This window comes from Lissotriton vulgaris, chromosome 2_1 (genome assembly GCF_964263255.1).
Source record: "Lissotriton vulgaris chromosome 2_1, aLisVul1.2, whole genome shotgun sequence".
Lineage (NCBI taxonomy): Eukaryota > Metazoa > Chordata > Amphibia > Caudata > Salamandridae > Lissotriton > Lissotriton vulgaris.
Window position 1 is genome coordinate 1,052,203,988 of NC_141687.1, and position 22,771 is coordinate 1,052,226,758.

Here is a 22,771-nt window from a genome sequence, read left to right on the forward strand (position 1 = left end):
ATTAAGCAGAATACTCCTACCCAGTCAACAGATCAGGGCTTGATCCATCACCGTTTTTTAGCTCACTGCACCATCCCAGCTCAGAACCTGGCTACATGCAAATTAGTCTGTCCCTGTCCCAATGCATCATGGGAACAGGGCAAACCAAACTACCAAGCCAATTCTTTCACTGGGAAGGAAACAAGTTTACGGGGATTGGTTTCTGGCATTACAGCCGTCATCGGCCCGGCTTGCTTGAATCCTGATGGTGCAATGAGCAAGGGACTCACATCTGAGTATACCCTTCCACGCTTATGGTGGACAAAACGATTCAGAAAAGGGGGTGGTGATGGACAGAGTTTCTGAATTAAGCAGAATACTCCTGCCCAGTCAACAGATCAGGGCTTGATCCATCACCGTTTCTTAGCTCACTGCACCATCCCAGCTCAGAACCTGGCTACATGCAAATTAGTCTGTCCCTGTCCCAATGCATCATGGGAACAGGGCAAACCAAACTACCAAGCCAATTCTTTCACTGGGAAGGAATCAAGCTTCCGGGGACTGGTTTCTGGCATTACAGCCGTCATTGGCCCGGCTTGCTTGAATCCTGATGGTGCAATGAGCAAGGGACTCACATCTGAGTATACCCTTCCACGCTTATGGTGGACAAAACGATTCAGAAAAGGGGGTGGTGATGGACAGAGTTTCTGAATTAAGCAGAATACTCCTACCCAGTGAACAGATCAGGGCTTGATCCATCACCGTTTTTTAGCTCACTGCACCATCCCAGCTCAGAACCTGGCTACATGCAAATTAGTCTGTCCCTATCCCAATGCATCATGGGAACAGGGCAAACCAAACTACCAAGCCAATTATTTCACTGGGAAGGAAACAAGCTTCCGGGGACCGGTTTCTGGCATTACAGCCGTCATCGGCCCGGCTTGCTTGAATCCTGATGGTGCAATGAGCAAGGGACTCACATCTGAGTATACCCTTCCACGCTTATGGTGGACAAAACGATTCAGAAAAGGGGGTGGTGATGGACAGAGTTTCTGAATTAAGCAGAATATTCCTACCCAGTCAACAGATCAGGGCTTGATCCATCACCGTTTTTTAGCTCACTGCACCATCCCAGCTCAGAACCTGGCTACATGCAAATTAGTCTGTCTCTGTCCCAATGCATCATGGGAGCAGGGCAAACCAAACTACCAAGCCAATTCTTTCACTGGGAAGGAAACAAGCTTCCGGGGATTGGTTTCTGGCATTACAGCCGTCATCGGCCCGGCTTGCTTGAATCCTGATGGTGCAATGAGCAAGGGACTCACATCTGAGTATACCCTTCCACGCTTATGGTGGACAAAACGATTCAGAAAAGGGGGTGGTGATGGACAGAGTTTCTGAATTAAGCAGAATACTCCTACCCAGTTAACAGATCAGGGCTTGATCCATCACTGTTTTTTAGCTCACCGCACCATCCCAGCTCAGAACCTGGCTACATGCAAATTAGTCTGTCCCTGTCCCAATGCATCATGAGAACAGGGCAAACCAAACTACCAAGCCAATTCTTTCACTGCAAAGGAAACAAGCTTCCGGGGACCGGTTTCTGGCATTACAGCCGTCATCGGCCCGGCTTGCTTGAATCCTGATGGTGCAATGAGCAAGGGACTCACATCTGAGTATACCCTTCCAAGCTTATGGTGGACAAAATGATTCAGAAAAGGGGGTGGTGATGGACAGAGTTTCTGAATTAAGCAGAATACTCCTACCCAGTCAACAGATCAGGGCTTGATCCATCACCGTTTTTTAGCTCACTGCACCATCCCAGCTCAGAACCTGGCTACATGCAAATTAGTCTGTCCCTGTCCCAATGCATCATGGGAACAGGGCAAACCAAACTACCAAGCCAATTCTTTCACTGGGAAGGAAACAAGCTTCCGGGGACCGGTTTCTGGCATTACAGCCGTCATCGGCCCGGCTTGCTTAAATCCTGATGGTGCAATGAGCAAGGGACTCACATCTGAGTATACCCTTCCACGCTTATGGTGGACAAAACGATTTAGAAAAGGGGGTGGTGATGGACAGAGTTTCTGAATTAAGCAGAATACTCCTACCCAGTCAACAGATCAGGGCTTGATCCATCACCGTTTTTTAGCTCACTGCACCATCCCAGCTCAGAACCTGGCTACATGCAAATTAGTCTATCCCTGTCCCAATGCATCATGGGAACAGGGCAAACCAAACTACCAAGCCAATTCTTTCACTGGGAAGGAAACAAGCTTACGGGGATTAGTTTCTAGCATTACAGCCGTCATCGGCCCGGCTTGCTTGAATCCTGATGGTGCAATGAGCAAGGGACTCACATCTGAGTATACCCTTCCACGCTTATGGTGGACAAAACGATTCAGAAAAGGGGGTGGTGATGGACAGAGTTTCTGAATTAAGCAGAATACTCCTACCCAGTCAACAGATCAGGGCTTGATCCATCACCGTTTCTTAGCTCACTGCACCATCCCAGCTCAGAACCTGGCTACATGCAAATTAGTCTGTCCCTGTCCCAATGCATCATGGGAACAGGGCAAACCAAACTACCAAGCCAATTCTTTCACTGGGAAGGAAACAAGCTTCCGGGGACCGGTTTCTGGCATTACAGCCGTCATCGGCCCGGCTTGCTTGATACCTGATGGTGCAATGAGCAAGGGACTCACATCTGAGTATACCCTTCCACGCTTATGGTGGACAAAACGATTCAGAAAAGGGGGTGGTGATGGACAGAGTTTCTGAATTAAGCAGAATACTCCTACCCAGTCAACAGATCAGGGCTTGATCCATCACCGTTTTTTAGCTCACTGCACCATCCCAGCTTAGAACCTGGCTACATGCAAATTAGTCTGTCCCTGTCCCAATGCATCATGGGAACAGGGCAAACCAAACTACCAAGCCAATTCTTTCACTGGGAAGGAAACAAGCTTCCGGGGACCGGTTTCTGGCATTACAGCCGTCAACGGCCCGGCTTGCTTGAATCCTGATGGTGCAATGAGCAAGGGACTCACATCTGAGTATACCCTTCCACGCTTATGGTGGACAAAACGATTCAGAAAAGGGGGTGGTGATGGACAGAGTTTCTGAATTAAGCAGAATACTCCTACCCAGTCAACAGATCAGGGCTTGATCCATCACCGTTTTTTAGCTCACTGCACCATCCCAGCTCAGAACCTGGCTACATGCAAATTAGTCTGTCCCTGTCCCAATGCATCATGGGAACAGGGCAAACCAAACTACCAAGCCAATTCTTTCACTGGGAAGGAAACAAGCTTCCGGGGACCGGTTTCTGGCATTACAGCCGTCATCAGCCCGGCTTGCTTAAATCCTGATGGTGCAATGAGCAAGGGACTCACATCTGAGTATACCCTTCCACGCTTATGGTGGACAAAACGATTCAGAAAAGGGGGTGGTGATGGACAGAGTTTCTGAATTAAGCAGAATACTCCTACCCAGTCAACAGATCAGTGCTTGATCCATCACCGTTTTTTAGCTCACTGCACCATCCCAGCTCAGAACCTGGCTACATGCAAATTAGTCTGTCCCTGTCCCAATGCATCATGGGAACAGGGCAAACCAAACTACCAAGCCAATTCTTTCACTAGGAAGGAAACAAGCTTCCGGAGACCGGTTTCTGGCATTACATCCGTCATCGGCCTGGCTTGCTTGAATCCTGATGGTGCAATGAGCAAGGGACTCACATCTGAGTATACCCTTCCACGCTTATGGTGGACAAAACGATTCAGAAAAGGGGGTGGTGCTGGACAGAGTTTCTGAATTAAGCAGAATACTCCTACCCAGTCAACAGATCAGGGCTTGATCCATCACCGATTTTTAGCTCACTGCACCATCCCAGCTCAGAACCTGGCTACATGCAAATTAGTCTGTCCCTGTCCCAATTTATCATGGGAACAGGGCAAACCAAACTACCAAGCCAATTCTTTCACTGGGAAGGAAACAAGCTTCCGGGGACCGGTTTCTGGTTTTACAGCCGCCATCGGCCCGGCTTGCTTGAATCCTGATGGTGCAATGAGCAAGGGACTCACATAGGAGTATACCCTTCCACGCTTATGGTGGACAAAACGATTCAGAAAAGGGGGTAGTGATGGACAGAGTTTCTGAATTAAGCAGAATACTCCTACCCAGTCAACAGATCAGGGCTTGATCCATCATCGTTTTTTAGCTCACTACACCATCCCAGCTCAGAACCTGGCTACATGCAAATTAGTCTGTCCCCGTCCCAATGCATCATGGGAACAGGGCAAACCAAACTACCAAGCCAATTCTTTCACTGGGAAGGAAACAAGCTTCCAGGGACCGGTTTCTGGCATTACAGCCGTCATCGGCCCGGCTTACTTGAATCCTGATGATGCAATGAGCAAGGGACTCACATCTGAGTATACCCTTCCACGTTTATGGTGGACAAAACGATTCAGAAAAGGGGGTGGTGATGGACAGAGTTTCTGAATTAAGCAGAATACTCCTACCCAGTCAACAGATCAGTGCTTGATCCATCACCGTTTTTTAGCTCACTGCACCATCCCAGCTCAGAACCTGGCTACATGCAAATTAGTCTGTCCCTGTCCCAATGCATCATGGGAACAGGGCAAACCAAACTACCAAGCCAATTCTTTCACTGGGAAGGAAACAAGCTTCCGGGGACCGGTTTCTGGTTTTACAGCCGCCATCGGCCCGGCTTGCTTGAATCCTGATGGTGCAATGAGCAAGGGACTCACATAGGAGTATACCCTTCCACGCTTATGGTGGACAAAACGATTCAGAAAAGGGGGTAGTGATGGACAGAGTTTCTGAATTAAGCAGAATACTCCTACCCAGTCAACAGATCAGGGCTTGATCCATCATCGTTTTTTAGCTCACTACACCATCCCAGCTCAGAACCTGGCTACATGCAAATTAGTCTGTCCCCGTCCCAATGCATCATGGGAACAGGGCAAACCAAACTACCAAGCCAATTCTTTCACTGGGAAGGAAACAAGCTTCCGGGGACCGGTTTCTGGCATTACATCCGTCATCTGCCCGCTTGCTTGAATCTTGATGGTGCAATGAGCAAGGGACTCACATCTGAGTATACCCTTCCACGCTTATGGTGGACAAAACGATTCAGAAAAGGGGGTGGTGATGGACAGAGTTTCTGAATTAAGCAGAATACTCCTACCCAGTCAACAGATCAGGGCTTGATCCATCACCGTTTCTTAGCTCACTGCACCATCCCAGCTCAGAACCTGGCTACATGCAAATTAGTCTGTCCCTGTCCCAATGCATCATGGGAACAGGGCAAACCAAACTACCAAGCCAATTCTTTCACTGGGAAGGAATCAAGCTTCCGGGGACTGGTTTCTGGCATTACAGCCGTCATTGGCCCGGCTTGCTTGAATCCTGATGGTGCAATGAGCAAGGGACTCACATCTGAGTATACCCTTCCACGCTTATGGTGGACAAAACGATTCAGAAAAGGGGGTGGTGATGGACAGAGTTTCTGAATTAAGCAGAATACTCCTACCCAGTGAACAGATCAGGGCTTGATCCATCACCGTTTTTTAGCTCACTGCACCATCCCAGCTCAGAACCTGGCTACATGCAAATTAGTCTGTCCCTATCCCAATGCATCATGGGAACAGGGCAAACCAAACTACCAAGCCAATTCTTTCACTGGAAAGGAAACAAGCTTCCGGGGACCGGTTTCTGGCATTACAGCCGTCATCGGCCCGGCTTGCTTGAATCCTGATGGTGCAATGAGCAAGGGACTCACATCTGAGTATACCCTTCCAAGCTTATGGTGGACAAAATGATTCAGAAAAGGGGGTGGTGATGGACAGAGTTTCTGAATTAAGCAGAATACTCCTACCCAGTCAACAGATCAGGGCTTGATCCATCACCGTTTTTTAGCTCACTGCACCATCCCAGCTCAGAACCTTGCTACATGCAAATTAGTCTGTCCCTGTCCCAATGCATCATGGGAACAGGGCAAACCAAACTACCAAGCCAATTCTTTCACTGGGAAGGAAACAAGCTTCCGGGGACCGGTTTCTGGCATTACAGCCGTCATCGGCCCGGCTTGCTTAAATCCTGATGGTGCAATGAGCAAGGGACTCACATCTGAGTATACCCTTCCACGCTTATGGTGGACAAAACGATTTAGAAAAGGGGGTGTGATGGACAGAGTTTCTGAATTAAGCAGAATACTCCTACCCAGTCAACAGATCAGGGCTTGATCCATCACCGTTTTTTAGCTCACTGCACCATCCCAGCTCAGAACCTGGCTACATGCAAATTAGTCTATCCCTGTCCCAATGCATCATGGGAACAGGGCAAACCAAACTACCAAGCCAATTCTTTCACTGGGAAGGAAACAAGCTTACGGGGATTAGTTTCTGGCATTACAGCCGTCATCGGCCCGGCTTGCTTGAATCCTGATGGTGCAATGAGCAAGGGACTCACATCTGAGTATACCCTTCCACGCTTATGGTGGACAAAACGATTCAGAAAAGGGGGTGGTGATGGACAGAGTTTCTGAATTAAGCAGAATACTCCTACCCAGTCAACAGATCAGGGCTTGATCCATCACCGTTTCTTAGCTCACTGCACCATCCCAGCTCAGAACCTGGCTACATGCAAATTAGTCTGTCCCTGTCCCAATGCATCATGGGAACAGGGCAAACCAAACTACCAAGCCAATTCTTTCACTGGGAAGGAAACAAGCTTCCGGGGACCGGTTTCTGGCATTACAGCCGTCATCGGCCCGGCTTGCTTGATACCTGATGGTGCAATGAGCAAGGGACTCACATCTGAGTATACCCTTCCACGCTTATGGTGGACAAAACGATTCAGAAAAGGGGGTGGTGATGGACAGAGTTTCTGAATTAAGCAGAATACTCCTACCCAGTCAACAGATCAGGGCTTGATCCATCACCGTTTTTTAGCTCACTGCACCATCCCAGCTTAGAACCTGGCTACATGCAAATTAGTCTGTCCCTGTCCCAATGCATCATGGGAACAGGGCAAACCAAACTACCAAGCCAATTCTTTCACTGGGAAGGAAACAAGCTTCCGGGGACCGGTTTCTGGCATTACAGCCGTCATCGGCCCGGCTTGCTTGAATCCTGATGGTGCAATGAGCAAGGGACTCACATCTGAGTATACCCTTCCACGCTTATGGTGGACAAAACGATTCAGAAAAGGGGGTGGTGATGGACAGAGTTTCTGAATTAAGCAGAATACTCCTACCCAGTCAACAGATCAGGGCTTGATCCATCACCGTTTTTTAGCTCACTGCACCATCCCAGCTCAGAACCTGGCTACATGCAAATTAGTCTGTCCCTGTCCCAATGCATCATGGGAACAGGGCAAACCAAACTACCAAGCCAATTCTTTCACTGGGAAGGAAACAAGCTTCCGGGGACCGGTTTCTGGTTTTACAGCCGCCATCGGCCCGGCTTGCTTGAATCCTGATGGTGCAATGAGCAAGGGACTCACATAGGAGTATACCCTTCCACGCTTATGGTGGACAAAACGATTCAGAAAAGGGGGTAGTGATGGACAGAGTTTCTGAATTAAGCAGAATACTCCTACCCAGTCAACAGATCAGGGCTTGATCCATCATCGTTTTTTAGCTCACTACACCATCCCAGCTCAGAACCTGGCTACATGCAAATTAGTCTGTCCCCGTCCCAATGCATCATGGGAACAGGGCAAACCAAACTACCAAGCCAATTCTTTCACTGGGAAGGAAACAAGCTTCCAGGGACCGGTTTCTGGCATTACAGCCGTCATCGGCCCGGCTTACTTGAATCCTGATGATGCAATGAGCAAGGGACTCACATCTGAGTATACCCTTCCACGTTTATGGTGGACAAAACGATTCAGAAAAGGGGGTGGTGATGGACAGAGTTTCTGAATTAAGCAGAATACTCCTACCCAGTCAACAGATCAGTGCTTGATCCATCACCGTTTTTTAGCTCACTGCACCATCCCAGCTCAGAACCTGGCTACATGCAAATTAGTCTGTCCCTGTCCCAATGCATCATGGGAACAGGGCAAACCAAACTACCAAGCCAATTCTTTCACTGGGAAGGAAACAAGCTTCCGGGGACCGGTTTCTGGTTTTACAGCCGCCATCGGCCCGGCTTGCTTGAATCCTGATGGTGCAATGAGCAAGGGACTCACATAGGAGTATACCCTTCCACGCTTATGGTGGACAAAACGATTCAGAAAAGGGGGTAGTGATGGACAGAGTTTCTGAATTAAGCAGAATACTCCTACCCAGTCAACAGATCAGGGCTTGATCCATCATCGTTTTTTAGCTCACTACACCATCCCAGCTCAGAACCTGGCTACATGCAAATTAGTCTGTCCCCGTCCCAATGCATCATGGGAACAGGGCAAACCAAACTACCAAGCCAATTCTTTCACTGGGAAGGAAACAAGCTTCCGGGGACCGGTTTCTGGCATTACATCCGTCATCTGCCCGCTTGCTTGAATCTTGATGGTGCAATGAGCAAGGGACTCACATCTGAGTATACCCTTCCACGCTTATGGTGGACAAAACGATTCAGAAAAGGGGGTGGTGATGGACAGAGTTTCTGAATTAAGCAGAATACTCCTACCCAGTCAACAGATCAGGGCTTGATCCATCACCGTTTCTTAGCTCACTGCACCATCCCAGCTCAGAACCTGGCTACATGCAAATTAGTCTGTCCCTGTCCCAATGCATCATGGGAACAGGGCAAACCAAACTACCAAGCCAATTCTTTCACTGGGAAGGAATCAAGCTTCCGGGGACTGGTTTCTGGCATTACAGCCGTCATTGGCCCGGCTTGCTTGAATCCTGATGGTGCAATGAGCAAGGGACTCACATCTGAGTATACCCTTCCACGCTTATGGTGGACAAAACGATTCAGAAAAGGGGGTGGTGATGGACAGAGTTTCTGAATTAAGCAGAATACTCCTACCCAGTGAACAGATCAGGGCTTGATCCATCACCGTTTTTTAGCTCACTGCACCATCCCAGCTCAGAACCTGGCTACATGCAAATTAGTCTGTCCCTATCCCAATGCATCATGGGAACAGGGCAAACCAAACTACCAAGCCAATTCTTTCACTGGAAAGGAAACAAGCTTCCGGGGACCGGTTTCTGGCATTACAGCCGTCATCGGCCCGGCTTGCTTGAATCCTGATGGTGCAATGAGCAAGGGACTCACATCTGAGTATACCCTTCCAAGCTTATGGTGGACAAAATGATTCAGAAAAGGGGGTGGTGATGGACAGAGTTTCTGAATTAAGCAGAATACTCCTACCCAGTCAACAGATCAGGGCTTGATCCATCACCGTTTTTTAGCTCACTGCACCATCCCAGCTCAGAACCTTGCTACATGCAAATTAGTCTGTCCCTGTCCCAATGCATCATGGGAACAGGGCAAACCAAACTACCAAGCCAATTCTTTCACTGGGAAGGAAACAAGCTTCCGGGGACCGGTTTCTGGCATTACAGCCGTCATCGGCCCGGCTTGCTTAAATCCTGATGGTGCAATGAGCAAGGGACTCACATCTGAGTATACCCTTCCACGCTTATGGTGGACAAAACGATTTAGAAAAGGGGGTGTGATGGACAGAGTTTCTGAATTAAGCAGAATACTCCTACCCAGTCAACAGATCAGGGCTTGATCCATCACCGTTTTTTAGCTCACTGCACCATCCCAGCTCAGAACCTGGCTACATGCAAATTAGTCTATCCCTGTCCCAATGCATCATGGGAACAGGGCAAACCAAACTACCAAGCCAATTCTTTCACTGGGAAGGAAACAAGCTTACGGGGATTAGTTTCTGGCATTACAGCCGTCATCGGCCCGGCTTGCTTGAATCCTGATGGTGCAATGAGCAAGGGACTCACATCTGAGTATACCCTTCCACGCTTATGGTGGACAAAACGATTCAGAAAAGGGGGTGGTGATGGACAGAGTTTCTGAATTAAGCAGAATACTCCTACCCAGTCAACAGATCAGGGCTTGATCCATCACCGTTTCTTAGCTCACTGCACCATCCCAGCTCAGAACCTGGCTACATGCAAATTAGTCTGTCCCTGTCCCAATGCATCATGGGAACAGGGCAAACCAAACTACCAAGCCAATTCTTTCACTGGGAAGGAAACAAGCTTCCGGGGACCGGTTTCTGGCATTACAGCCGTCATCGGCCCGGCTTGCTTGATACCTGATGGTGCAATGAGCAAGGGACTCACATCTGAGTATACCCTTCCACGCTTATGGTGGACAAAACGATTCAGAAAAGGGGGTGGTGATGGACAGAGTTTCTGAATTAAGCAGAATACTCCTACCCAGTCAACAGATCAGGGCTTGATCCATCACCGTTTTTTAGCTCACTGCACCATCCCAGCTTAGAACCTGGCTACATGCAAATTAGTCTGTCCCTGTCCCAATGCATCATGGGAACAGGGCAAACCAAACTACCAAGCCAATTCTTTCACTGGGAAGGAAACAAGCTTCCGGGGACCAGTTTCTGGCATTACAGCCGTCATCGGCCCGGCTTGCTTGAATCCTGATGGTGCAATGAGCAAGGGACTCACATCTGAGTATACCCTTCCACGCTTATGGTGGACAAAACGATTCAGAAAAGGGGGTGGTGATGGACAGAGTTTCTGAATTAAGCAGAATACTCCTACCCAGTCAACAGATCAGGGCTTGATCCATCACCGTTTTTTAGCTCACTGCACCATCCCAGCTCAGAACCTGGCTACATGCAAATTAGTCTGTCCCTGTCCCAATGCATCATGGGAACAGGGCAAACCAAACTACCAAGCCAATTCTTTCACTGGGAAGGAAACAAGCTTCCGGGGACCGGTTTCTGGCATTACAGCCGTCATCGGCCCGGCTTGCTTGAATCCTGATGGTGCAATGAGCAAGGGACTCACATCTGAGTATACCCTTCCACGCTTATGGTGGACAAAACGATTCAGAAAAGGGGGTGGTGATGGACAGAGTTTCTTAATTAAGCAGAATACTCCTACCCAGTCAACAGATCAGGGCTTGATCCATCACCGTTTTTTAGCTCACTACACCATCCCAGCTCAGAACCTGGCTACATGCAAATTAGTCTGTCCCTGTCCCAATGCATCATGGGAACAGGGCAACCAAACTACCAAGCCAATTCTTTCACTGGGAAGGAAACAAGCTTCCGGGGACCGGTTTCTGGCATTACAGCCGTCATCGGCCCGGCTTGCTTGAATCCTGATGGTGCAATGAGCAAGGGACTCACATCTGAGTATACCCTTCCACGCTTATGGTGGATAAAACGATTCAGAAAAGGGGGTGGTGATGGACAGAGTTTCTGAATTAAGCAGAATACTCCTACCCAGTCAATAGATCAGGGCTTGATCCATCACCGTTTTTTAGCTCACAGCACCATCCCAGCTCAGAACCTGGCTACATGCAAATTAGTCTGTCCCTGTCCCAATGCATCATGGGAACAGGGCAAACCAAACTACCAAGCCAATTCTTTCACTGGGAAGGAAACAAGCTTCGGGGGACCGGTTTCTGGCATTACATCCGTCATCGGCCCGCTTGCTTGAATCCTGATGGTGCAATGAGCAAGGGACTCACATCTGAGTATACCCTTCCACGCTTATGGTGGACAAAACGATTCAGAAAAGGGGGTGGTGATGGACAGAGTTTCTGAATTATGCAGAATACTCCTACCCAGTCTACAGATCAGCGCTTGATCCATCACCGTTTTTTAGCTCACTGCACCATCCCAGCTCAGAACCTGGCTACATGCAAATTAGTCTGTCCCTGTCCCAATGCATCATGGGAACAGGGCAAACCAAACTACCAAGCCAATTCTTTCACTGGGAAGGAAACAAGCTTCCGGGGACCGGTTTCTGGGATTACAGCCGTCATCGGCCCGGCTTGCTTGAATTCTGATGGTGCAATGAGCAAGGGACTCACATCTAAGTATACCCTTCCACGCTTATGGTGGACAAAACGATTCAGAAAAGGGGGTGGTGATGGACAGAGTTTCTGAATTAAGCAGAATACTCCTACCCAGTCAACAGATCAGCGCTTGATCCATCACCGTTTTTTAGCTCACTGCACCATCCCAGCTCAGAACCTGGCTACATGCAAATTAGTCTGTCCCTGTCCCAATGCATCATGGGAACAGGGCAAACCAAACTACCAAGCCAATTCTTTCACTGGGAAGGAAACAAGCTTCCGGGGACTGGTTTCTGGGATTACAGCCGTCATCGGCCCGGCTTGCTTGAATTCTGATGGTGCAATGAGCAAGGGACTCACAACTGAGTATACCCTTCCACGCTTATGGTGGACAAAACGATTCAGAAAAGGGGGTGGTGATGGACAGAGTTTCTGAATTAAGCAGAATACTCCTACCCAGTCAACAGATCAGGGCTTGATCCATCACCGTTTTTTAGCTCACTGCACCATCCCAGCTCAGAACCTGGCTACATGCAAATTAGTCTGTCCCTGTCCCAATGCATCATGGGAACAGGGCAAACCAAACTACCAAGCCAATTCTTTCACTGGGAAGGAAACAAGCTTCCGGGGACCGGTTTCTGGAATTACAGCCGTCATCGGCCCGGCTTGCTTGAATCCTGATGGTGCAATGAGCAAGGGACTCACATATGAGTATACCCTTCCTCGCTTATGGTGGACAAAACGATTCAGAAAAGGGGGTGGTGATGGACAGAGTTTCTGAATTAAGCAGAATACTCCTACCCAGTCAACAGATCAGGGCTTGATCCATCACCGTTTTTTAGCTCACTGCACCATCCCAGCTCAGAACCTGGCTACATGCAAATTAGTCTGTCCCTGTCCCAATGCATCATGGGAACAGGGCAAACCAAACTACCAAGCTAATTCTTTCACTGGGAAGGAAACAAGCTTCCGGGACCGGTTTCTGGCATTACAGCTGTCATCGGTCCGGCTTGCTTGAATCCTGATGGTGCAATGAGCAAGGGACTCACAACTGAGTATACCCTTCCACGCTTATGGTGGACAAAACGATTCAGAAAAGGGGGTGGTGATGGACAGAGTTTCTGAATTAAGCAGAATACTCCTACCCAGTCAACAGATCAGGGCTTGATCCATCACCATTTTTTAGCTCACTGCACCATCCCAGCTCAGAACCTGGCTACATGCAAATTAGTCTGTCCCTGTCCCAATGCATCATGGGAACAGGGCAAACCAAACTACCAAGCTAATTCTTTCACTGGGAAGGAAACAAGCTTCCGGGACCGGTTTCTGGCATTACAGCTGTCATCGGCCCGGCTTGCTTGAATCCTGATGGTGCAATGAGCAAGGGGCTCACATCTGAGTATACCCTTCCACGCTTATGGTGGACAAAACAATTCAGAAAAGGGGGTGGTGATGGACAGAGTTTCTGAATTAAGCTGAATACTCCTACCCAGTCAACAGATCAGGGCTTGATCCATCACCGTTTTTGAGCTCACTCCACCATCCCAGCTCAGAACCTGGCTACATGCAAATTAGTCTGTCCCTGTCCCAATGCATCATGGGAACAGGGCAAACCAATCTACCAAGCCAGTTCTTTCACTGGGAAGGAAACAAGCTTCCGGGGACCGGTTTCTGGCATTACAGCCGTCATCGGCCCGGCTTGCTTGAATCCTGATGGTGCAATGAGCAAGGGACTCACATCTGAGTATACCCTTCCACGTTTATGGTGGACAAAACGATTCAGAAAAGGGGGTGGTGATGGACAGAGTTTCTGAATTAAGCAGAATACTCCTACCCAGTCAACAGATCAGTGCTTGATCCATCACCGTTTTTTAGCTCACTGCACCATCCCAGCTCAGAACCTGGCTACATGCAAATTAGTCTGTCCCTGTCCCAATGCATCATGGGAACAGGGCAAACCAAACTACCAAGCCAATTCTTTCACTGGGAAGGAAACAAGCTTCCGGGGACCGGTTTCTGGCATTACAGCCGTCATCAGCCTGGCTTGCTTGAATCCTGATGGTGCAATGAGCAAGGGACTCACATCTGAGTATACCCTTCCACGCTTATGGTGGACAAAACGATTCAGAAAAGGGGGTGGTGCTGGACAGAGTTTCTGAATTAAGCAGAATACTCCTACCCAGTCAACAGATCAGGGCTTGATCCATCACCGTTTTTTAGCTCACTGCACCATCCCAGCTCAGAACCTGGCTACATGCAAATTAGTCTGTCCCTGTCTGAATTTATCATGGGAACAGGGCAAACCAAACTACCAAGCCAATTCTTTCACTGGGAAGGAAACAAGCTTCCGGGGACCGGTTTCTGGCATTACAGCCGCCATCGGCCCGGCTTGCTTGAATCCTGATGGTGCAATGAGCAGGGGACTCACATAGGAGTATACCCTTCCACGCTTATGGTGGACAAAACGATTCAGAAAAGGGGGTAGTGATGGACAGAGTTTCTGAATTAAGCAGAATACTCCTACCCAGTCAACAGATCAGGGCTTGATCCATCACCGTTTTTTAGCTCACTACACCATCCCAGCTCAGAACCTGGCTACATGCAAATTAGTCTGTCCCCGTCCCAATGCATCATGGGAACAGGGCAAACCAAACTACCGAGCCAATTCTTTCACTGGGAAGGAAACAAGCTTCCGGGGACCGGTTTCTGGCATTACAGCCGTCATCGGCCCGGCTTGCTTGCATCCTGATGGTGCAATGAGCAAGGGACTCACATCTGAGTATACCCTTCCACGCTTATGGTGGACAAAACGATTCAGAAAAGGGGGTGGTGATGGACAGAGTTTCTGAATTAAGCAGAATACTCCTACCCAGTCAATAGATAAGGCCTTGATCCATCACCGTTTTTTAGCTCACTGCACCATCCCAGCTCAGAACCTGGCTACATGCAAATTAGTCTGTCCCTGTCCCAATGCATCATGGGAACAGGGCAAACCAAACTACCAAGCCAATTCTTTCACTGGGAAGGAAACAAGCTTCCGGGGACCGGTTTCTGGCATTACATCCGTCATCGGCCCCGCTTGCTTGAATCTTGATGGTGCAATGAGCAAGGGACTCACATCTGAGTATACCCTTCCACGCTTATGGTGGACAAAACGATTCAGAAAAGGGGGTGGTGATGGACAGAGTTTCTGAATTAAGCAGAATACTCCTACCCAGTCAACAGATCAGGGCTTGATCCATCACCGTTTTTTAGCTCACTACACCATCCCAGCTCAGAACCTGGCTACATGCAAATTAGTCTGTCCCTGTCCCAATGCATCATGGGAACAGGGCAAACCAAACTACCAAGCCAATTCTTTCACTGGGAAGGAAACAAGCTTCCGGGGACCGGTTTCTGGAATTACAGCCGTCATCGGCCCGGCTTGCTTGAATCCTGATGGTGCAATGAGCAAGGGACTCACATAGGAGTATACCCTTCCACGCTTATGGTGGACAAAACGATTCAGAAAAGGGGGTGGTGATGGACAGAGTTTCTGAATTAAGCAGAATACTCCTACCCAGTCAACAGATCAGGGCTTGATCCATCACCGTTTTTTAGCTCACTGCACCATCCCAGCTCAGAACCTGGCTACATGCAAATTAGTCTGTCCCTGTCCCAATGCATCATGGGAAGAGGGCAAACCAAACTACCAAGCCAATTCTTTCACTGGGAAGGAAACAAGCTTCCGGGGACCGGTTTCTGGTATTACAGCCGTCATCGGCCCGGCTTGCTTGAGTCCTGATGGTGCAATGAGCAAGGGACTCACATCTGAGTATACCCTTCCACGCTTATGGTGGACAAAACGATTCAGAAAAGGGGGTGGTGATGGACAGAGTTTCTGAATTAGGCAGAATACTCCTACCCAGTCAACAGAGCAGGGCTTGATCCATCACCGTTTTTTAGCTCACTGCACCATCCCAGCTCAGAACCTGGCTACATGCAAATTAGTCTGTACCTGTCCCAATGCATCATGGGAACAGGGCAAACCAAACTACCAAGCCAATTCTTTCACTGGGAAGGAAACAAGCTTCCGGGGACCGGTTTCTGGCATTACAGCCGTCATCGGCCCGGCTTGCTTGAATCCTGATGGTGCAATGAGCAAGGGACTCACATCTGAGTATACCCTTCCACGCTTATGGTGGACAAAACGATTCAGAAAAGGGGGTGGTGATGGACAGAGTTTCTGAATTAAGCAGAATACTCCTACCCAGTCAACAGATCAGGGCTTGATCCATCACCGTTTTTTAGCTCACTGCACCATCCCAGCTCAGAACCTGGCTACATGCAAATTAGTCTGTCCCTGTCCCAATGCATCATGGGAACAGGGCAAACCAAACTACTAAGTCAATTCTTTCACTGGGAAGGAAACAAGCTTCCGGGGACCGGTTTCTGGCATTACAGCCGTCATCGGCCTAGCTTGCTTGAATCCCGATGGTACAATGAGCAAGGGACTCACATCTGAGTATACCCTTCCACGCTTATGGTGGACAAAACGATTCAGAAAAGGGGGTGGTGATGGACAGAGTTTCTGAATTAAGCAGAATACTCCTACCCAGTCAACAGATCAGGGCTTGATCCATCACCGTTTTTTAGCTCACTGCACCATGCCAGCTCAGAACCTGGCTACATGCAAATTAGTCTGTCCCTGTCCCAATGCATCATGGGAACAGGGCAAACCAAACTACCAAGCCAATTCTTTCACTGGGAAGGAAACAAGCTTCCGGGGACCGGTTTCTGGCATTACAGCTGTCATCGGCCCGGCTTGCTTGAATCCTGATTGTGCAATGAGCAAGGGACTCACATCTGAGTATACCCTTCCACGCTTATGGTGGACAAAACGATTCAGAAAAGGGGGTGGTGATGGACAGAGTTTCTGAATTAAGCAGAATACTCCTACCCAGTCAACAGATCAGGGCTTGATCCATCACCGTTTTTTAGCTCACTGCACCATCCCAGCTCAGAACCTGGCTTCATGCAAATTAGTCTGTCCCTGTCCCAATGCATTATGGGAACAGGGCAAACCAAACTACCAAGCCAATTCTTTCACTGGGAAGCAAACAAGCTTCCGGGGACCGGTTTCTGGCATTACAGCCGTCATCGGCCCGTCTTGCTTGAATCCTGATGGTGCAATGAGCAAGGGACTCACATCTGAGTACACCCTTCCACGCTTATGGTGGACAAAACGATTCAGAAAAGGGGGTGGTGATGGACAGAGTTTCTGAATTAAGCAGAATACTCCTACCCAGTCAACAGATCAGGGCTTGATCCATCCTTCCACTCCCTCTCCAGCACCATTCTCACAGACGTATGAATGGGTAGGCTTACAGGAACTTTCCATAGGTAATTAGCGAAGAAGTCTTCAGACTCTCCACCCTCCACTGGACCATGGAACCCCTAGATTGTCCGAACATGTTGAATGACACAGAGAAGGTCAGCCGCCTGGACAAAATGACCCTTCACCTCCTCATCAGAGTCAATGTCTGGATCTACCTCCGCCGAGGCATCCAAATTCTGCCTCTAAGGCCCCTTGGGATCACGAGCCACAAAGGCCGCCACCACAGCAGCTTCAAATCGCTTGAATATCCGCCATGGAAGGAGCAGTGGAAGAACCAGCGATCACCACCTCCTCCTCACAGCCGAGCTCACGTACGTCTGCACCTCTATCCTCCATGTTGTGAATAAGAGAACAGAAACCCAGACCCCAACATATAAGAGCGGACCGGAGCCAACAATTTCTTCCAACCCCACATGACCCCCAAAGACAGCAGAGACTGGCCAAGGACAGGGAAAACACCCCAGGGCCCCTCCAAAGCAGAGCAGCAAGAGGCCAAGACCTGATATCAAGCCCCATGCAATTCCCTCCAGTAACACAAAAACGGCAATAAAGTAAATTGGACCGCCAGTAGAGGGAGCTCCAACAACAGAAATGCGGGGAAGAGAACACCAAACCAGCAAAATAACCGCCAAAGCAGGACTGAACCCCAAACATCAGGTCCCCCCGGACCAAATAAAGGCAGTCCCCCCCCCCCCCCGCAACCCCAGACTCCACCAAGGATTGCAGGAAGCAAAAAAAGGGGAAAAACATGGGCTCGAAAGAAACGAGCACCGAGAGTATTTAAAGAGACAGAGAAGCCAAACCGGCACGCCCTCGGCGCGCTGAAAAAGCCAGCCACACACCCCCCTCCCTCCCCGGGTGTAACCGCTAGAGCAGGGAACGAACCAGGAAGAGGGGAGGCCGCAGCAGGGAGTCACCACCCCACACAGGGCAGTCCGGACCCCCAACCCCACGGTCCCGCTACAGCAGGGACTCAAAGCATATGCCCACAAGGTAAAAACAGGCACAATAGGGGTTAAAAACGGGCGCTTAGCATCCCGTTTCACACTTACCAGATAGGAGGTAAATTCCAGTGCCCCCCTCGACGAAGTCTACTCGGAAGTGATTCCGCAGAAAAAACAAACAGGTTGTTGATTGGCAGGTCATAGGGTTATATGCCTCAGAGTATGGGTGTGGCCTGGAGGGAAGGGATGGGTTTCAAGTTGCTTGGGAGTTTCTGGTGGGAGGAGCTATGCTCATGTAGCTAGGACTGGGACGGGGAGGGCTGACGAGGAGGTAATTGACATACATTAACCAGGTGAGAAATGTAAACCAAGCTAAACTTCCCCTAAAAACTAATGCGAAAAAAAGTCTGTGCCCCCCAGTCACAATAGACAGCTGTGAAACATATCTGTTACAAGCATTGCTGTCACCAAAGGAAAAGGCCTGTACTAATCAACCAAACGGAATATGTGCCTGCTGCTATGTGGTTTGCAGCTTTTCTGAACATGAATAATCAGTGTAACTATCCAGATCCAGAAGAAAGGAGCTTTCTCTCCAATGAAAAGGTATACATTTTTAGGTTTTGACTAGCAAATGCATGCGTACAAAGTACGCATGCGCTAGGAAAAATCTTATGATCTGTGTGTGGAGTCGGGTAACAGCCCCCTTCTCCCATTGGCTAGCTCCATAAATGGAGGCTAACCATTGGGAGTTGGCTCCGTCCTTCAATCCCGGACCATATTCGGGGGCGTTCCCGAGAATTTTTGGCTTTTGGCTACGTAACGCTACGTCAGCCAAAAGCCGGGAACGCCCCTGAATCTGGTCCGGCATTGCCGGCACTTGCCTACTTATTTGGCCGGTAGCGCTTTACTTTCTGATTTTCGAGTATTTTGTCAGCTGGCAGGTGCCCACCCTGCCAGGGACCTTGCCGCTGTTATGGTACCCCGAGCGAGTGCCCACCTCGCTTAATATTTAGATTTAAGGCCGGTGCCCACCCGGCATTGCTCCGTGTATTCACCGCCGCGGCCCCGAGTGAGAGGAGGAAGCAGCGCCCGCCTTCAAGCCCGGGCCGCGCTGGGATTGGCCCAGCCGGCCGAGCACCCTTTCGCGTCATCGCAGGAGGAGGAGGAGAGAGCCGGAAGGAGGAAGCAGCCTGCACCGACCGTCCTGAGGCTCCCGAGCACAGGAGGAGCCCCGGGGAAAGAGAACGTCCCTCCGCGGCCCCTGAGAGTCCCGAGGAGCGGGAGCTCTCCTCCAGCAGCCGCCGGACCCGGTGAGTGCCTGCAAGGGGAGAGGGGCGTCGGGACACATTGTCGGTGTCCGCCCCTCCCCCCGTAGTGCGATCTCGCACCCATTGTTGTTTAGAGCCTGAGAGGGCTCTGGGGGCAGTTCGGTACTGAGAGCCTTGCGAGTCTCAGGGGGCCACCTTGTTGAGAGACTTTCCGCGGCCGGGTCCATTGGTCACCGCTTCCCCCGGGTTCTCTTTCGGAACATCGTGTATCCCTCCATTGTGACCCGTGATTATCCAGCTTCGGATGACCGATTATTTCGCCCAGAGCAAGGCGGGCACCCCGCCCTGCTCATGCCCCAAGGAAGCAAGAGCCGAGCAGCCCGCCGCGCTCAGCCCCTCGCGGACCGTCGAGCTCTCCCTGCCCCGCACGCCGCCCGGCATGGACCCGCCCGCCCTATGCACCCCCCGCTCCTCGGCCACCAGGAAGAAGCGAGTCGGGCAAGAATCCGACAGCGACCCCAAGCCAGTGGAGGCCAAGCGGTCCGCCCGCAAGAAGCTCATCCTCCCCGGGGTAGAGGTGCCGGCCTTTGAGCAGGTTGCAAGTCTGACCTCCGAACCAGTCCTTCAGTCGTCCACCCCTACATCCCTGGAGAAGAATGCCAAGAACCTGGCCAACGGCATCCTTTCACCGGGGCTGAAGCAGGACAGCCGATGGCAAGAGGACCCTGGTTTTCTGGAAGTGAAGGCTGAGCCAACCCGAAACCTGGCTGAGCTCCAATCGCGAATGCAGAGAATCCAAGAGCTAACCCAGAAACTGAATCTATCAACCTCTCCGGTGACCAAGAAACCACCAACGACATCTGTTACTAACACCGCCTCTTCCCCCAAGGGTCCGACAACAGCACTGCCTGTAAAAAACACCTCTGATCTCAAGACTCTCCAAAAGCGGCTGAAGAAGTTAGAAGAGCGTAAACGGGTGCAGAAAGCCAAAAACCTAGAGGAGGAACCCATGCTAATTGAGTCCGGTGACAGAGTGCAAAGGAGTGAGGAAAGCCCTGTTCCAGCATACCAGCATTTCCACACCCTTGCCCAGGATGTTCCCCCTGGACTGTCTTTACCCTACAAGTACAAGGTGCTGGCCGAGATGTTCCGCAGCATGGACACAATCGTGGGAATGCTCTTCAACAGAAGTGAGACTGCGACCTTCACCAAAGTGAAGCAAGGCGTGCAGGATATGATGCACAAGCCTTTTGAGGAGAGGAACATTGGTCAGATTAAAACTGTTTATCCCACAGCCTACCGTTTCCGTCAGGAAAACAATATCCCAACGTACAAGGATGGCATGAAGAAGTCCGACTATCAGCTCACGCTTGAGCCCTTGGTGTCTAATGACAAGACTGATGGACGGCCTCAGCTCTCTGCATCTTGCCTTCTGGAGCGGCGCCGCATCTTTGGAGGCAACATTCTGAACATAGTAAAGAGACATCACAGGGCTTTCCTGGAGTCTTTGGATTCTCGCTTGGTAGTGCCTGATGACAGCATCACCCGCTGGCACCCTCGCTTTAATGTAGATACTGTACCAGATATTCCTGCTGCTGAGCTCCCGCTGCCTCCACAGGTCAATACGTTGACGACAGCGCAAGATGTGCTGAACAAGGCTCGTGGCATGATGACACCCAAGATAAAAAAGCTCTCGCAAATCTGGCCTTGCGGACTGTGGAATCTAACGTGGCAGAGACGAAAGAAGCGAACCCAGTGAAACCGGGCCCCGTCGCCAGCGTTCCTGTGGCCCTGAAGGGAGTCCCTCCTGGAGAGGATCCGAGCAAAGGAAGCTCAGAAGATTCAGGCCTTAATGACCCGGAACCCTCAGCAAGAAGAGCGCCTCGCTGTGATGTCCAGGCTTCCAGAAATGGCCCGGATATTGCGAAACGTCTTTGTGTCTGAGAAGAAGTCAGCTCTGACCATGGAGGTCTCCTGCAACAGAGTGATCGGCAGCTATCGCTCCTCAATGACGCAGAGAGAGATGGAGAAACACCTTCGCCTCCTCGCTGAACTGGTGCCCAGCTGGCTTGGCATTCACACGATCCGTAAAGAAACTTACTTGAAGTTGGATAAGACCGTGGAATGTCAAGAGCAATGCCAATAGCTCTAACTTTAACAAAGGCAAAACCATTGCATTGTAAATGCTTGTTATTAGTAGGAGGTGAGAGCATGAGGGTCTGATTTAAAGTGCAAGTGTGAAACAGTGGAATGTTGACTGATGCTCAGTATGTGGCAAATGCGCTTATTAAGAGCTGCTCTATTTTTACACTGACAGAAGGAGCGATGTATATTATCTGAGTCAGAAATGGCAAAAGTGGTAAAGAAGCAGAACTGCCTTTCATAATAAGACTCAAGCAGCCTATCATCAGTGTATCTATGCGGATCCAGGAGAAATGAGCGGTATCAATTGTTACCTTGGGAATTGACATCGTGTTTGCAAGTGCAAGCATTGGACAGTGGCCACGAATTTGCCTATCAATACAGTGCTTATTAACAAATGCTGTTTCATCAGAGCGTGTTCACAAAAGCCGCCCACTGACAGAGATGCAATAAATCAATGCTGGAAATGCTAAAGCCTACCTACAGAGTCATAACAGAGGGCTCGTAATGAAAGAATAATGCTTTCTTTAACCTCAAAGCATGCAAACCAATTATCATTGGATTTACTGTGTGATGATGGAGTGTACTTTGCAGATCTAAAATATTCGCTCTTAGATGTGTAGGGAATACTCGAACAGCTAATAGCAAGATGGTGGACTTAAATAGTTCTATCAGCTGATCCAAGGTGAGATTGATGACTCAAGCCATCAGCTGAAATGTCCTGAGCCAAAAAAGGCAAACGGAGTCTGGCCTACAGCTGCTCTCTGTATCTATAGAGTATACAGAATGGTAATACATGTCACACTTAAAAATTAAAGTCAGCATGTTCAGTTAAAGCAGTGCTTTATCATAATACCGTTCTGCGACCGCATTTTCGAAAAGAAGGGACTTCTGCTCTGCCTGTAGGGCATACACTAACTTAGAATGATGCTAATTAAATATTGAGAGAAATCAAGTAATTCACATTGAGTGAATAAGTCATACTAGATTGTGCAACATTTAAAGTTGAGCAGCTCCACCTAGACCCTCAGCACATACTAACAGTATAAAGTGTCCATACTA

General features: G+C 49.6%; 1 protein-coding gene and 1 pseudogene across 2 annotated transcripts in view; one reads left to right on the forward strand and one right to left on the reverse strand.

The window, feature by feature from the left end:
• The window catches only part of GALNT13 (polypeptide N-acetylgalactosaminyltransferase 13), a 1,171,447-nt gene that overhangs the window by 809,374 nt on the left and 339,302 nt on the right, over positions 1 to 22,771 (reverse strand). The gene's annotated exons all lie outside the window — the stretch shown is intronic.
• Positions 19,863 to 21,713, forward strand: LOC147731580 (DNA replication factor Cdt1 pseudogene; annotated as a pseudogene).